At 49.3% G+C, this 13,855-nt stretch overlaps 1 protein-coding gene across 1 annotated transcript in view; it reads left to right on the plus strand.

Annotated features, from left to right (window-relative positions):
• Positions 1-13,855, plus strand: part of LOC115478487 — a 526,789-nt gene that overhangs the window by 493,676 nt on the left and 19,258 nt on the right. The gene's annotated exons all lie outside the window — the stretch shown is intronic.

Below are 13,855 nucleotides of genomic sequence, written 5' to 3' on the forward strand. Positions count from 1 at the left end.
GATCTATTTTGGCGGCAGCGGAACAGCTGGCTGGAACCGTATTATCGAAAAAGATGGCTGGCCATCTTTTTTTTCGATAATACGGTTTAGCCCGGCCAAATGCCAGAGTTCGCCAGGTTTGAGATTGCCGGTTTTGTTTTTCAGCGATAATGGAAAAAAAATGCCGGCCATGTCAAGCCCGGCGAAATCCAAGGCATTTAATCGTGGAAGGAGCCAGCATTTGTAATGCACTGGTACCCCTCAGATGCCAGGGCACTCTAGGGGGCACTTCTAAAAATGTTTTAAAAAATACAAAAAAAGCTGCCAGGTGCATAGCTCCCTTACCTTGGGTGCTGAGCCCCCCAAATCCTCCCCAAACCCACTCCCCACACCTCTACTCTATTACCATAGCCCTTATGGGTGAAGGGGGGCACGGACCTGGGTCTGCCTGCCTGAAGTGCACTGCACCCATTAAAAACTGCTCCAGGGACTTGCATACTGCTGTATGACATTTGAGGCTGGCATACAGGCTGGCAAAAAAGTGCTTTATTTTTTTTTTCGTGTGGGAGAGGGTTGGTGACCACTGGGGGACTACGGGGAGGTCATCCCCCATTCCCTCCAGTGGTCATCTGGTCAGTTGGGGCACCTTTTTGAGGCTTGGTCGTGAAAGCCGGCGAAATACTGCTCAACGCCGCTTTTTTTTTTCCATTATCCGCGAAAGCTGGCCATCTGGTTGCCACGCCCATGCCCGCCCATGTCCCGCCTTCACTTCGCCAGCGACACGCCCCTTTGAACTTTTGCCGGCGAGGCGACGGGAAAGCGGCGATGCTGTCAAAAAAGCAGCTGTCAATTATACCGATTTCGCCGCTTTTCCGAGATCGTCAGCCATCTCCCGATTTAGGTCGGAAGACGGCCGGCGATTACTTTCGAAAATAAGCAGGATAGCCACCCAACAGTGCCAGAACAGGAGGTCACTGAAGACCATGACAAAGGTGCCACCTTCTGCCAGGATCCACTTGTGCCCAGTGGGAGACCAGCAGCCACTGCTGCAGCTGAAGCAGCCAGGCAGAGATTGGTATGAGAGGCATTTTAGGTGACAAGGTGAGATATTTATTTACAAGTGCCTTTGTGGAAAAAAAATGTGTGATGAAGTAACAAAAAATACAGTGGCTAAATCAAAAGGGCAGGTAAAAACAGTGAATCCCCTGCCCCACCCCCAATCCAACGGCCATTGCTGTCTCCTAGGGGGAGAAATTGGATTTACAGGTGCTTGCATCCTGGCAGCATAAAATTCAGCTTTCCAAAGTAGTGGCTGGTTAGCATTTTAAATATCACCAGTTATATAGAGAAGATGGACAGTTAAATTGGGTCAAATTATGAGGTCTATATTTTAGTGGTTAACTTTTGAATATTGGCCACAGCTGAAACTGCATATCTGCTGCTCCAGTGGTTAACATCCTCTAACCGGCAATATTCAGAATGCAGCTGCAGATATGGGAACTGGCTATCAATGAATATTTGCACTTAGCTTTAAATAGTTAGCTTGCTGCTTAATGCAGATGCATAGTCAGACTTGACATTTTGGAGGTGCTCATATTTAACATGGGGGGGCACTAGGCATATAGGCATGAGTACTGCTTGGTCTACTCCTAAATAATGCTTTAGAGTGCACTTTGATAACGGATTTCTAAGTAAAAAGTCTGTCCTGCATCAATGGATACCTTGGAAGCACTGACATTTTTAAATGAAGTTGCATTATCCCATAACTTAAACTTTACCATTATAGTAGACCTGAGTCTGGTCAACTTCTCAACACATATCACAGTATCGTGGAAAATAATTACTGCAGTGTCACATATACTACTACTACTACTAATAATAATCATTTCTATAGCACTGCCAGATATACGCAGCGCTGTACACATTATATTCAGGTACTTTCTCTGTCCCTAGTGGGCTCACAATCTAAGTTTTTGTACCTAGGGCAATAGAGGGTTAAGTGACTTGCCCAAGGTCACAAGGAGCTGCAGTGGGAATTGACATACCCCTCAACTTTATTTTATAAGAAATATAAAATACCTTATTAAGCTTTATTAATAAAATAAGTCTTCTTGTTCCTTCCTCTGGTTCTACTACGTTTTCTCCTTTCTGAAGCTGACATAAACCAGTTCAAGTCCCTGGAGTTCCTGACAGTGTTCCTTCCACCCCCTTCTCCTTATGAAGGAGCAGACAAATAAAGAATTGTCTGCCAAATTACTTTGTGAAGTAACACTAAATCCTGCAAAGAAGCTTCTCAGTGCCTGTGTAGCCAGCTTAACTGCACCAATTCTGAACATACAAATATCAGTAACTGTAACTTTAAAAAGGCAGCAGGGAATATACAGAACCTCTATATGCTTCCTATTGGAAAAGCCAGACAAATCAGACTCCTATGAATCCACGCACAAATTACATACCAGCAGAATCTCTCATCTTACTCACTTACAGAAGACAGACCAATCCTCACCAGTTACAGAATAAAGGACCAAAATTAGAAAACCAAACACTAAGAAACCACATTCTCTGTAAGCAGTACAGCACAGGAGGAATAAAAAGGGATTGTCTACTGTAGGGAGCAAAAAACAAGATCATTTTCTACCCCAAAATAAAACCCACAAATAAATTATCTGGATACTGTGGGCTACAGTGAGCTCTATTTTCAAAGCACTTTTAGACAGGCATTTTCGATATGATGTCTAAGTCCAACTTTAGACGTTTTGCAAAAAACATCCAAAATCTGAATAGGAAAGAAGTTTGTTTTCAAGAAATAAAAATGGCTCTTTTTTGTTTTCAAAAATACTGTTTCTAACAAGGTTTTATGCTTTGGAAATTTTGATTTTTGGTCCATTAAAAAAAAAAAAGTCCAAGTGAAAAATGTAGAAAATCAAGCCAGTGGGATATGGAAGTGGCCAGCATTTTTAGTAGACTGGTCTCCCAGACATCCCAGGAGATAAATGGGGCATCTAGGGGGCACTGCAGTGGACTTCAAAAGCATGCTCCCAGGTACACATCTCACTGTTGCTCCCTTGTCTACTGAGCCCCCAAAACCTACTGCCCACAACTGTACACCACTAGAATAGCCCTTATAGGGGAAGGGGGCACGGGTGGTGGACTTTGGTCCTGGGGAACTGAGGAACTGAGTTCGATTCCCACTTCAGGCACAGGCAGCTCCTTGTGACTCCGGGCAAGTCACTTAACCCTCCATTGCCCCATGTAAGCTGCATTGAGCCTGCCATGAGTGGGAAAGCGCGGGGTACAAATGTAACAAAAATAAAATAAAAAATAAATACGTGGGTACAGTGGGTTTCTGGTGAGGTTTGGAGGGCTCACAGTTTCCCCCACAAATGTGACAGGTAGAGGGAGATAGGGACCAGTCCCCCACTCCATGGTGCACTGCACTGACCACTACACTACTCCAGGGACCTGCATGCTGCTTTAATAGACCTGGCTCTAACATCTGAGGCTGTCATAGCCCACTGTTAAACTATACTAAACTGTTAAATTATAAAAAAGCAGCATTGGATCTATGTATTGAATACCTTAACCCCTGGTGGGCTAAACAATGAGTTGGATTGGAATTCTTTGATGTAATTGGGGTTGGCTTCGGGTTCGGTTGGCTTCGGGTTCTGTCTGATTGGGTAGGGGTCAGATGACAAGATATTTAAATATGTGGTGCGCACCACCATTGTAAAGATGAAAGGTCTATGGCGTGCAAAGTTTGTGGAGTGCTATATAGAATGAGAGTAACAGTAATCGTATATAAAAAGAATTTTTTTTGAATAACTATTTTAATTGTTACTTTTCAAGAGGACCAGTCCCTGATGCAGCTGATGTGAAACAGGCCGCATGTCAGATGATGGTTCCTCAGTTTACTAAGATAAGTCCTTAGCTTTAAGGCGTTTTATGAAAAATGTAAAGAAATGTGTTTATAGCAAATATATATTAAAAAATATAAACTTTTCATTAAGTGCTAGAAGTCTATCCAGCTTATAATTGAAAAAGAAAAACGCCTATATTGCGACCCAAATCGGGAGATAGACGTTTATCTCACAAAAATGATTAAATCAGTATGATGGAAACAAAATTTTCAGTACGTCCGGGTCGCTCGTACGCTCAGAGAGAAACGCCCAAATAAGAGGCATGTCGGGGGCGTGTTAGGGGCGGTGATACGACCTGGTCGTGTACAACGTATCACGGATAGCGAAATGGATCTGGTTGGGTGGGAGCATGGGCGTCATTTGTTGGACCCCAAATAAAAGCGACCAGAGCAAGGGGGAAACGTCTTTAGACCCAATAGCGCTTGTGTGGAGTTGGAAAGTGGCGAGATCGGTGTTGGGAGAGCTGATTTGTTGGTTGCAGAGAGAAAGTTGAGTGTGTTGAGTACCTGGTAAGTTCGTCTGTGTGGCCTGCCTCTGTTGTGACTGACCGTTTGACCTTTCCCTACTCCTATTCCTTGCTCTATCAGTACCTTCCCCTTCCCCTCCCCCTATCCAATAATCACTGTTCCCACGTGTATATTGTATTCCCTGACCTCCGTTTGTCTCTGTGTTGCCTGTGTGAGTGGAAGAGGGTGTGGTGGCTGGCAGTGAGAGGTCTGTGTGTTGTGCGTGTGTTATTACTACTACTAATAATACTTGCACTGCTGGGAAAATGGATGCACTTAATGCACTGGTGTCTGGCATGGTAGAGGAAGAGGGCACACACCGCAGGACGTATGCACGGCCCCGAGTCTATAGGCCCCGCACCACCTTCCTACAACTCACTGACCAGCAGTGTCTTACAAGGTTCAGGTTTGATAGGGACACCATTGTGCAGCTTTGTGAGCAGCCGAAACCCCTCCTTCAGCCCCAGACCCGTAGGAATAACCCCATCCCTGTCCATCTCAAAATCACTTCCTCTCTCTCTGTCCTGGCCACTGGGAGTTTTCAATCTGTATTAGCTGCTAACAAAGGGCTCACCCAGGCTTCTATTTCACACTGTCTCACCCAGTTCCTGGATGCCTTTCCAATTCACACCTCTCACTACATCACTTTCCCCACCCCCCCCCCAGGCCCTGCATAACAACATGGCTGCCTTCTATGCTGTTGCTAGATTCCCCTCAGTCATAGGTGTGATTGATTGCACACATGTCGCCCTCAGACCCCCCAGGGCACACGAAGCCACCTACAGAAACAGGAAGGCTTTTCATTCCATGAACATGCAAGTTGCGTGTGATGCCCAGGGGGAGATATTAGACGTGTGTGCCAAGTTCCCCGGTTCCACCCACGATGCATACATCCTACAGCACTCGGGCATCTACCGCAGATTTGAGCGAGGAGAGTTCACCGGTGGATGGCTACTAGGTAAGTTCAACATGGATGGACCCATACCTATACCTCCTCCACTGGGCAGCCCTCCGCCCTGGCTTCCTACACAACCCACTATCCTTATCCTCCCTTCCCCACCCCCCTGTACCTGCTCCAAGCAATACACACATCTATCTCATTCTGCTTGTCTCCAAAGGTGACTGGAGCTACCCGCAGAGGACGTGGCTCATGACCCCCGTGGTGCATCCACAACCAGGCCCACAAGAAACTTACAACAGGAGACATCGGAGCACCCGGGGGATCATTGAGCGGACTTTTGGAATGGTCAAAAACCGCTTCCGCTGTCTGGACCGGTCTGGAGGGGAGCTCCTCTACAGCCCTGAAAGGGTGGCCAAGATGTTTGTTGCCTGCTGCATGCTGCACAATTTGGCTCAGCGCAGAGGACAGCCTCTCCCAGAGGAGGCACAGCCACCAGAGGAGGCCCCAGATGAGCAGGAAGAGGAGCCCCCTCCACCCCCAGCCCACAGAGCAGACCTCAATGCTTACCAGCTTGGCATAAGAGCAAGACAAAGACTCATTGAAACAAGTTTTGCGTGAAAGTAAGTGCACATTTATTGTGTATAACTGTATAGCATAAGTGCATAGGTGTTCAACCCCCCCACCCTCACCCTCCAGCATGTGATAACATCACTTTCCCCGTCCCCTCCCCCGTCCCCTCCTACGGACTTCCTGTGCAGCTGGTGCTGCAGGGAAAATATCTTCATCACTCTCTGTGCTGCTCCCACTGTCCTCCTCCTCGGCTTGGGCTACGGAGTGGAAATCTGGCCACTTTGTTGGGTGTAGCCTGGCCACAGGACCCAGAATGGGAGATGGTTGGTGGTGGGTGCTGCAGTAGTCGGTGCAGAGGGCGGCAGATCGCAACGCCCACCTCTTGGCTGGTGGTTGCTGCCCACTGGAGGAGGATGTGGAGGGCAGGTCTTGCTGCTGCAGCACGGCTGGAGTAGGTGGTGGTGGGCCCGGAGGGCGCAGCCCTTAAATGGTGTGCTGCAACTGTTGGAGTTGCTGCAGCACCTCTTGGTGGGCTTCCCGCTGTGCCTAGAGCACCTCTCGGTGGGCTTCTCGGTGCGCCTGGAGCAGCTCTTGGTGGGCGTCCCGCTGCCACTGGAGGGCTTGCCGCTGCACCTGCAGTGCTTCCCTCTGCAGCTGTAGTTTGTCCTGGCGGTACTCCTCCAGGCGCACATTGTGCCTCAGCAACTCAGTGGCCAGCCGCAACAGTTGCCTCCGTTGGCTGGATGGCCTGTGACGAGGAGCCGGCCCCCTATAGGCATACTCATCAGCAGAGTCAACCAGTGGTGGAGGTGCCGCCTCTGCTGGTGGTGCTGGTGGAGGTTGAGCCTCTACTGCTGGTTCAGCTGCAGGTGGTGGTGGTGGTAGAGGCTGTACTGGTGCAGGTGGTGGTGGTGGTGGTGGTAGAGGCTGTACTGGTGCAGGTGGTGGTAGCAGTGGCGTAGCCACAGGTGGGCTTAGGTGGGCCAGGGCCCACCCATTTATGGCTCAGGCCCACCCATTTATGGCTCAGGCCCACCCAACAGTAGCACACGTTTAGTGGTAACTGGTGGAAATCCCAAGCTCCGCCAGCGGAAGATTTTCCCCTGATGGTAACAAAAACGCTACTCTCCATGACACCTGCGCATGCTCAGTTTTCAGTGCATTCCTGCTGCCAAGATGGAAATAAATGTTTTCCCATCAGCTGAGATTTTTTTTTTAAGGGGGGAAGAACACTTGGTGCCCACCCAATTCTTGCCTAGGCCCACCCAAAATCTGTTGTCTGGCTACGCCCCTGGGTGGTAGAGGCTGTACTGCTGCTGCAGGCAGTGGAGGGTGAGGCTGTGGTGCTGCTGTAGGTCTTGGTTGGTCTTGCAGGCCACTAGGGCCAGCCTCCTCAGAGTCATCACCTGTATAGCACAAGGGTGAGCAAATGTTGGTGAAAATAACCCACTTTTGTCTTTCAGCATTCATATACATTGGTCCCCAAACTGCTGACCCAGCAAAGAGATTGTGAGGAGGAGGAAAGGAATTGACAGCGATGTGAAAGAGAGCTCCACAGCCAGCTGGGTAGAGGTGGTGGAGGGCCAGCCAAGAGAAGGACACAGCTCACAACTTTGTGGACAAGCTGTTTGTTGTATATTTGTCAAAATGAAGGACATTTCAGCATGTCTTCTGTTACTACGGACTTGCTAGACTCTCTAGAACTGCATTATCACCCCCATTACAGGCCCCTTAAGTTGCATGCATGTGGCCCACACTCAGTACAGCACAGAGGTGATAGAAGGAAATAGGCACGGTTTGGTGATGGGAAAATAGGAGGGAGTAGTAGGGAAGGAAGGGTCCCAAAGTAGTGCCACAGTAGTACCCTACATACACCCATAGGAGCCAACTGCATTATTGGGGGTGAAGCCGAGTGCACAAAACTCCACCCTGGACACCTACATGATAGTTGCTCAATATTGGGGGTGTTGAAAAACCCACAGCAGCCACAGAGTGTGCTCCTATGACACACCACTACTCAAAGAGAGCTTACAATGTAGTTAAGATGCACACACAGGACAAGTAAGAGGGAAGGTAAATGAGTACGGTAGGGATAGAGAGTAATGATACAGAGCAAGTGAGTAGGGGTAGGTAAGAAAGTCAGCACAGCATCATTAAGATGGTCGTTTATTCTACATATTAGCACACCCGCCAGAAACTCCCTCCCGCTTCCCGCTCACCCCACTCCCCACCTCCCACCTCCCACCTCCTGGCCCCAACTTGTATAACACAGTTTAGTGCAGCGGAACACATAAGCGCAGCTTCATAAAGAATGGTCAACCTACCTGAGTCCTCAGCCTGTGCAGAGGTGTCAAGGGCCCCAATTCCATGGATGCCCTCCTGGGGTAGGAGGGAGTGCACCATCAGCTCCAGGGGGGTGAGGTTGGCAGTATCATGTGGTGGGGGATGGGCACCAGCCTTGCGCCTCACATCCCTCCGGAGCTTGCGCCACTTGCGCTTGAAGTCCTCCACGTCCCTTGCACAATGGAAGACTGCATTGACGCTGTCACAGACTGCCTCCCACTCCCTCTGTTTGGTCGTTGCAGCCAGCCTCTGCCCTGTGGGAGCAAACAGATGTTGGTGGCGTTGCTGGATCTCCTGCACCAGTAGCTCTACCTCGCCATCCGTAAAATTACCCTTCCGGGTTGGGGGTTGACGTGGCAGCATTGTACCAATGGGGTTTTCGAACATACGGAGTGGGCGTTTATATAGTTGCCAAGAACGCCCATTGACACAGGGGAATAGGCGTGTCTGATATGGGCGGTTTTTTTTCAATTATACACATAATTCCTAAGCGTGCCCAGCTCAGATAGCGATTTGGAGCACATGATTTCGATTATGGGTAGATAATTATGGGCGTCCCCACCTGCCTTCCCTTTCTTGATTGCCATCTAACCCGCCATTTCCTGCACTGGGACCTTGCCGGTTGTTCTTAAGAATCGTTTACAGGGTTTTACCCTCACTTATAATAAGGTTTGTGTTTGGCAATGTATGTTTGGGTACACCTGTGTATTTGGGGGGGGGGGGGGATTATTGCTGGCCCTCAGCCAACACGCCTTCCATTTCCACTCTTCCACATCCCGTGAGCCTCCCTTCCTTTCTCCCATTCTCTCTGCCTGCTTGTAACAGGCAGTCTGTGGGGCCGACGATATTCCTACACTCGCCCCAAATCAAGCATCCCTCGGTAAGGGACATTTCAATGAGACAGATGTGCAGCTAATGTTCCAGATGATAGAAGGCGCACTACACAGTCTTGAAACAGACATTCATGGTAAGCTCTCATTTGTCTGCCATCTCTTCTCTTTGTGCTCATAGTCAAGGAGTGTGCATTCACTGGATGTAGTCTGGAGTCTACTCTTAGCTGGCTGTCTTTTCACCAGGTTCCTGTGCACTGTACTGTGGGGTTGGCAGGTCCTCAGTGGTGTGGGCCAGCTGTTGGAGCTGCTGTATTGGTTCCCGGTAGGTTCCATCTTCCTTGTTTATGTGGTGAACCCCAGTCCCCATTTATGCAGTGCCCACCCATTCTGAAGCTGCATAGGGGGGGGGAGGGGAATGATATATGCAATGGATGTGTTTAGCACATTATGGAACACCTTCCTAAATTCCTCCATAGGTAGGGAACAAGAACATTTTGTCACAATTGGTAGCCTGGAAAAAAATGCTCAAGGTGGCTACAGGTACTGCCACTGAGGCCTTAAGACGTGGCGGTGAGGGAGAGGGTTCTGTGTACAGGTCGCAACCCAAAGTACCTGCAGGTAGCTACAACCTGATGGCTGCCATGGCCTAGTGGTTAGATCACCAGCCTTGTAATCACAAGGTTGCCAGTTCAATTCCCACTCCTGCCCCTTGTGATCTAGAGCAAGCCACTTAACCTTCCATTGGCTCAGGTACAAACTTACACTCCTCCTGGGACAGGGTAAGACTTGGACTGTAGGTCACCTTGACCTCCTACTTAAAAAAGGTGTGACTGAACACCATATTTATTTGTGGCCTTCTGTAACTCTTGTATTATATTGCAACTGTGATGCAGTAAGCCTCCATCTAATGGTTTTCCCATTGTTTTCCCTTTTCTCCTCAGCACTATATACCATTGCAGATGCATAGAATGTGAAAAGATGAGGCAGCTGTTTGTAGGTCCTTGGTGGGCCCCCCCCCCCCCCCCCACCAATTTGGTATGCTTGTGGGTAAGGGTGTCTGGTGATCACACTGAGGACACATCATGTATGTGCTACCTAGGGTTATGTGCAAGAGTGTACTTGGCAGATCACAAGTGCTAGACAACAAATCTATTAATAACACTCTGTGCTGTGGGGCTGTATGGTAAGGGGGAGGGAGAGAGGCTGGATGGCCATTTGTGTCCCTCAATAGTAAATAGCCATCAAGCCTCCGCGCCCCAACCCCCTGCACATAGGGCCATGGAGGTTGGAATGAACAGGTGGGCTTCTGTATGGGCACCATTATCACAGACATGCATCAGCTTTCAAATTCATACTTCACATTTCATGCAATGCATATTGCTGCCTCCTCTCACATCAACAGCACCATGTGGTTATATGTAATGCACAACGCACACACTGTTAGTTAAAATGTGAAAAATAATCTTTATCTTCAGACCCCAACATATTCCCCCCCACACCCACCCCTACAAATCCCCCCACCACAAAACTCCCCCAAAACCCCCACAAAAATTCCCCAACACCCCTACATATCCCCCCAACCCCCCTCCAACATTTCCTCCCCCCCAACATACAAACACCCCTCCCACCCACCCAACAACCCCCCCCCAAATACACACTGTCACCCCCTCCCCTCCCTCCCTCCCCCCTCCCCCCCATCTAGGACGAGTGGCCAGGGCCTCTACTCAAGGCCCTTTGTAGCAGGGTAATGAGCAGCAGCAGCACCACCCTGAGTGGGCCCTGCAGCTGCTCATTACCCTGCCGTATGAGTCTTAGCTCCTGCAGCAGCTGGTTCTGGCCATCTACAAGCTGCTGCAGGAGCCACACAACTGTTGCAGGGCCAAGGGCTGGAGGTGGGCCAGGGGACATAGATGATGGCCCAGGGGATGGAGGTGGGCCAGGCGATGGCACTGCCTGAGGCGATGGAGGTGCCTCAGGGGATGGAGATGGCCGAGGGGAGGGAGATGCCTCATACGGAGCTGCAGGTGGGGAGGGGTCCTCATGAATGTCCTCATCAATGATGAGGACCCCCTCCTCCGAGTCCTCCTCCTCCTCCTCCTCCTGGTGGCCCGCCTCCTCCTCCTCATCCAGTTGCCCCTCCTGGCCTGCCTCCTCCTCCTCCTCCTCCTGGGCTGGCTCCTCCTCCTGCAGGTGGCCCTCCTCGTCTGCCTGCTCCTTCTGCTGGTGATGGAGCCCTGTGTATGTAAACAGAGTATGGATGAGATGAGCACATGCATCATGGCTTGCATAGTGCTGTAGCTGGGTGACCTGAGCCAGGGGATGGGGGAAGGTGTGAGGAGGCGTAGCCTATACCCATGGGGGACTGAGATGCATCAGATGACATGACAGGGAACCCTGGAAGCTGCACTGAAAAAAAAAACACACAGGACATGTTGGCAGATCACACTCATTGGGGACCAGCCAGCATGTTTGCATTGTGAGATGCGACGAGGGTTTGGTGACGTGTTTTTGTTGTTTTTAGGGGGGGGGGGGCAATGAGAAGGGTGTTTAGCACATTACTTTTGTGTGAGGGAGGCCATGACATCCAGTAAAAGTAGGGCCTCAGGCAGGTCTACCAGGACACACTATCCACCCACCCCAGAAAGGGGGAGACTAAAGTGAGGCATGTCATCTCATTCATCTGGGGGGGGGGGGGGGGGGGGGGTGATGGTCGATGGAAGTTGCAGCCACAGTCATGGGAGGACATCTGCAACCTGCATCCTTGATCTGGCACCAATAAATATGTTATTACTTATTAGTTGGCTATTAGCCACATATTGTACAGAACGTTTGCATTAATCAATAAATATATTTACAAATCAGTACAGGTGTCCTGTTTTTGAATACTTACGGCGAGCCCTGAGGTGCCATCGCACTGCCCGGATGAGGTCGGGCCTCTCCCGCCGCACATGGCGGAAGCGCCTCCTCAGGGACTCCAGGTCCCGATGCACTCCGAAGCGTCTGTAAGATATAAGTTTGTAGAGCAGGGGTCAGGAGGGGATGGTCCTTTTTGTCCTCTGCACACATTGATTTGTTATTCAAATAGCAGAGAGAGAGGGTCAACAGTGTTTGGGTGGGGGGGGGGGGGGGACCACCACCACCACCACCATTGGTACTGAATCATACATAGGAGCCACCTTTTTACCATTTTGGGGGGTGCAACCCCAATGGAGATTACCTCTCCCTCCCTCCCTCCATACATACAAGGCATTTCTTTTATATTGGGGGTGCTCAAGCACCCACAGCAGCCACCGAGTTGGTTCCTATGCAGATGATGCCATAGAGGTGGCCATGAGGCCAGAAAGTACCGTTTGTATGCATTATAATGTATGCTTGTAAAAGTACTTTATAACATGGTAATGATAACACATATAAAGTATGGTATACGTTTAATTGGTATCATGTTTCCACTATTCGGATGTGTTGTAAGCCACATAGAGGCTGCAAAGAGGGATTGGAAATGTGGCGTTCACAGGCAAGATATACATAACTAACGAAATACATTCTTGTATGTAGGGATGTGGGAATGGTCGTCCTTTCAATAACATACATTTTATTAGTGATATTGTGCATATTCCTATATTACTCATTATCCTTGCATGCACACTCCAGTTACTGGTGGTAACATTGATGACGGAGCTGTTATATGTGTAGGTACAGGAGGGGGGGTGGGCCATAACCTTACCTTTCAAGCCTGTCCCTAATACGGGACCAGGCTCGCATGGCTTGGAGCCTGGGGGGCAGGTGGTGGTGTTGAACAAAAAGCCTATGCCGGTGCCTTAGGCACAGGCGCACGAGCAGGAGGCTCTCCTCCTGCCCAAAGTTCGGCTCCCGTCGCTGCGCCATTTTTCCACGTGTTGGAAAACAAGTGTCTTATATAGATGACCTTGCGTGAGGGACGTCGTTTCATGCACAGCTCCATATATGGATGACCATCCCATATATGGCCCTATCAGCACGTGGACGCCGTCGTAAGCATAGACGTCTTTGACGTGCACATGCCTGGTTATGTGTGCGGAACGTGCCTTATATAGATGAGTATGACGCACCCCACCCGACCCTTTTCACATGTGCACAATATGCATATAGCTGCATGTTCAGTAGGTGTACAGTGCATGCAGGTCCGGACATGCAGATGGGCACATATGAGGAAAATATGGGTGCAGCAGCAGCAGCAGCATAATTTTTCTGTTGACGCATATATGCGTTCCTCATATTTTCCCGTACCTGGATGGCCAGAACAACATGTACTGTACTTGCGGTACACCTATGTATATTATTTTACACACTTTGTGATTTGGTCGTTTGCACCTGCAATAATCGACCGTGTTAGGGCGCCCAATTTAGTCACGCTTATGCGCTCGTCATTTGATTGTTTTCCTACAGGGATAATCGATTATCGAAAAACGCCCATACTATTTTCCGATTATACATGTCTATTTTTGGACGTTTTTGTAAGAACGTCCTAATTCGTACTTGGACGATCTTTCAATTATGCCCCTCCACATGGACCAGTGAGGAGGCTATGCAAGCTGAGAGCAGTTTGCCCTTGTGAAACGAGTCACCACTGAGGTCTGTGACTTACTACTACTACTTATCATTTCTAAAGCGCTACTCATTACAAAGGAAGTTTGTTTCTCTGTAGCGTGAAAGTTTGGAAATGCTGGGTCATTTAAAATGTCTGGCAGAGGAAGGAGCGGGTGCTATTCCTGAGGTGATAATCACAATTTGAATATTTTTGAATGGTGAGTTGTAGGGGAGATAGAT

Source organism: Microcaecilia unicolor, chromosome 10, assembly GCF_901765095.1.
Source record: "Microcaecilia unicolor chromosome 10, aMicUni1.1, whole genome shotgun sequence".
NCBI lineage: Eukaryota > Metazoa > Chordata > Amphibia > Gymnophiona > Siphonopidae > Microcaecilia > Microcaecilia unicolor.